Below are 4,317 nucleotides of genomic sequence, written 5' to 3' on the forward strand. Positions count from 1 at the left end.
ATATATACACACACACACACAAACGTACACTTATATACGACACATACATACTTATATATACACACAGACACAAACGTACACTTATATACGACACATACATACTTATATATACACACAGACACAAACGTACACTTATATACGACACATACATACTTATATGTACACACAGACACAAACGTACACTTATATACGACACATACATACTTATACACACACACAAAGAATACGGAAAGAGACAAAAAAAGAGATAGATAGATAGAGAGAGAGAGGAGGAAATACAGAGGGAGAGAAAAACAAATGTCTAAATTAGATGGTCACGTAATGAAAAAGTCCTTACTTCAGTGTCACCATGTTTTAACATAGACTCCTCTTCACATTACAATGTGTCGTTCTTGCTTCCATCCCTGACTGTCGTCTCTTGCCACCAGACATAGCGTTAATGTTGTTGTTCTTGTTGTTAGTGAAAGACACTGCTGTTAGGTCTCACCTTTTCTCTCCCTCCCTCTCTCCACTCTTTCTTTCTAACTCCTCTCTCTTTTTCTCATACATCTGTGTTTCTGTCTATATTCACTTAACTCTTTGTACCCCTCTTTCTCCCCCTCACTCTCATGTATCTTTATTTCTGTCTATATTCACTATAACCCTCCTTCTCGTTCTCTCTCCAATACCTCTACCTCTTACCCATTGATTAGTTTTCTCTTTCTCTCTCTCTCTCTCCTATACACTCTGATGAATTCGCTGTCTTTCTCACTCCCCCCCACACACACATATCTTTGTCTACTTCCACTATAACTCTCTCCCCCTCTCTAGATAGTTCTCTTTCTGTCTGACTGTCTCTGTCTACCAGTCCCCCTCTCTATCTCGCTCCCTCTCTCACTCACTATCTATCTATCTATCTGTCTGTCTGTCTGTCACTCTTTCTCTCGCCACTTTCATTAAACTCTCTTTTTCTTCCAAGAAACGGTGACAGCGGTCGTAGTGGTAGTGGTGGAGGTGAGACAGAATCAATAAAAAAAAACAAAAAAAAAAACAAGGAACCGCTCTGTATAATAGGTACAAGAGGCATCAAAAAGTGTCGCTCCTTCTGCATTAGTACTGCACACGCACTGATTGTATTGTCCAATATCAAAATTAATGCACAGCTGACGATCATTGCTAACCAACCCTAGCGGTATTTCGTCTGTCTTTACGTTCTGAATTCAAATTTCGCCGAGGTCAACTTTTCCTTTCATCTTTTCGGGGTCGATGAAATTTGAGCAGCCTCCATTCCCTATTAAGTACACAAAATTTTAGGCCCTGTGTCTATAAATCGTTAGCTCGCCGAATAAAATGCTTGGCAGTATTTCGTCTGTCTTTACGTTCTGAGTCCAAATTCTGCCGAGGTCGATTTTTCACACTTCCAAAATGGATGAAATAAGTACCAGTTGAACAGTGTGGTCGACGTAAACGACTAATCACTTCCCCGCAAATTTCAGGCCTTGTGTCCATAATAGAAAGATTATTACGTCGTGTGAGGACGATTCCACAACCTTTTTAAATGGCATATATATATATATGCTTGTGTGTCTGTGTTTGTCCCCCACCAACATCGCTTGACAACCGATGCAGGTGTGTTTACGTCCCCGTATCCTAGCGGTTCGGCAAAAGAGACCGATAGAATAAGTACTAGGCTTACAAAGAATAAGTTCTGGGGTCGATTTGCTCGACTAAAGGCGGTGCTCCAGCATGGCCGTAGTCAAATGACTGAAATAAATATACCATTGGTATAATTTATTGAAATAAATGACCGAAAATTTTCAGGAAGGACATCTTCGCGTAGGAACTAGTTTAGTTTTAGGCTTCTAATATTTTATAATTGGTTCTGTTACAACGAAGGTCCTAGCCTGGCAGACATCAGAATTTTCCAATACTGTAGGAAATACACGCAAACATGATTTTAAGTTTCCCGCGTATTTGAAGAAATTTTCCATTGCAATCCAATATATATGTGTGTGTATATATATATACACTACCTAGACCACACACATTTGTATACACACATACAGACCTCCTACCTTAAGTACACATGCATAGAATTTCCTCCCTCGACCATGCGTACAAACACACACACATACACATACAAACATTAGGCACGCGTATTGAGACATCCATGTACTCATATATACACGCTAACATATATGTGTGTATGTGTGTGTGTATATTTAAATGTTAGTATTATGTATATGTTTGCTTGAGGAATCTGCGCGTGTATAAGAATGTGTAGGGACTATCTCCTACCCACTCTCTCTCTCTCTTTCATTCTATCTGCATAAACACACAGAACATATCCGCACAGACTCATACAATAACACACACACATATGTATACAAACATTACATGTGCTGCACACACACATGTACAAACATTACGGTACACGTGTTGCACACATATACATACGCATATAGGAACAGATACACACACACACTTGCCTAGACGTGTCACACATGCACAGGCACAGAAATACACATACACTATCATAGACGTGCTACATAGACAAGGCACACATACACTACTCTAGATGTGTTACATACACACGCATACACACAAATGGAGAGATAGACTAACACATATAACAGATGTACTACACTGACACATACATATATACACGCATGTATGCACGTACGCACGTAGACACAATACGGCGATCGGACGGAAGTGAAACCTCTAAGTCTGGCAGCAGCTCCCTTACTTTGTATTTGTGTACTTAAAATGGTGAGGCAAATTTGTCTGTCTGTCTGTGGTGTCTTCCTCCCAACCAGTCATCACGGCCGGCACATGCTGTTGCATTAGGAAACACAGACACTCACGCACGCACGCACACACACAAAGACAGGTATAAGTAGATAGACAGATAGATAGATAGATAGACAGACAGGTAGGTAGATAGATAGATAGATAGATAGATAAATAGATAGATAGGTAGACAGATAGCTAGACAGGTAGATAGATATAGGTAGACAGACATAGATAGATAAATAGATAGGTAGACAAATTGGAAGAGAGCGGACAAAGAGACAGCTGTGAAAGACTAAGACAAATGTGTATGTCTATGAATCTGTATGTACGTTTGTATGTATGTATATCTATATCTCGACCGTTGTCCATTGTTTCAAATACATTTTAGCATTGTTGTTCTAGCCTTTTTTAAACAATTACATTATAATTCATCCCAAAGAATCAACCTTTAAATAAGAGTTTTGCTTCCACTAGCGGAAGCTATATGTCATCATCATCATTTAACATCCATTTTCCATGCTGGCATGGGTTGGACGGTTCGACTAGGCTGCACCATACCGCAGTCTGATCTGGCAGAGTTTCTACAGCTGGATGCTCTTCCTAACGCCAACCACTCCGAGAGTGTAGTGGGTGCTTTTTACATGCCACTGGCACAGGGGCCAGAGAGGGCTGGCAACGACCACGATCGGTTGGTGCTTTTATGTGCCACTGGCATGGAAGCCAGTCAAAGTGGGGCTGGGATTGGCCACATATCTTTCAGAAAGCTCCATACCAATTTAACTTTATGCAGCATTCACTGTTATTTTATGCACAGGCAATGTAGGAAGACAGAATAAAGAGGCTCTTGTTAGTTTATCTCAACGAAAAAATAGCTCCCTTTGCTGTTGAATAAAATAAACTCACAGAGGGGAAGTTTCAACGTCTTCCTTCAGTTTCCTTACACCATTTTGTAGTCATTATCTGTAATCTACTCCCAAAACACTTCAGTGGTTCTACTTTGCATCGCTTGAAAACTTACATGTTCTATGATCTTCAAAGTGCAACAACATCCACAATAACCAGCCTTCAATTTGGTTTTCTGTTCCTAGGTTAATCGGAAACATAGATTGCCATGCTACTCATAAACCTTCTCAAAAAATGTTGCCCATGCTTGGCTGGGGGTTTAGGGATGGGATTTAGGACTAAGATTTAAGGTTAGATTTAGTATGTGGGGGTTACAATTTACAGAAAGCATTTAGGTTTTTTGTGTGCCATAAAGTGAAAGGCTGTTGTTGATGTATTGAAATCTCATTACACATGTACATGACTCATGGGCCAAATAAGTACGTGAATAAATAAAGAGAAAAGTGGACCAGGGTGCCTATTATTTAATTTGAAAAGTATTTTTATTTGAAATCATAATCTGAGGTGGTCATGATAAAATGCATTCAATAGATGCATCTATGTAAATATATCTGCATGTTTACATCATTACTCATACTGACCTAGATACATGCATGTATTTAGAAGTAAATATTATATAACAACTATATATATATATAT

The 4,317-nt window shown here is 39.3% G+C and overlaps 1 protein-coding gene across 3 annotated transcripts in view; it reads right to left on the minus strand.

Moving 5' to 3' along the window:
- The window catches only part of LOC106872367 (uncharacterized), a 115,353-nt gene that overhangs the window by 92,036 nt on the left and 19,000 nt on the right, over window positions 1-4,317 (minus strand). Inside the window, exon 1 of one of the 3 annotated variants that reach the window (XM_014919348.2) lies at window positions 338-539. The exons of the other annotated variants lie outside the window; for them this stretch is intronic. The gene's annotated coding sequence lies outside the window, so the exon portion shown is untranslated. Of the gene's footprint in view, window positions 1-337; window positions 540-4,317 lie in introns of those variants that run through there. 3 annotated transcript variants of the gene reach the window in all.

The sequence above is a fragment of the Octopus bimaculoides genome, chromosome 26, assembly GCF_001194135.2.
Source record: "Octopus bimaculoides isolate UCB-OBI-ISO-001 chromosome 26, ASM119413v2, whole genome shotgun sequence".
Taxonomy (NCBI): domain Eukaryota; kingdom Metazoa; phylum Mollusca; class Cephalopoda; order Octopoda; family Octopodidae; genus Octopus; species Octopus bimaculoides.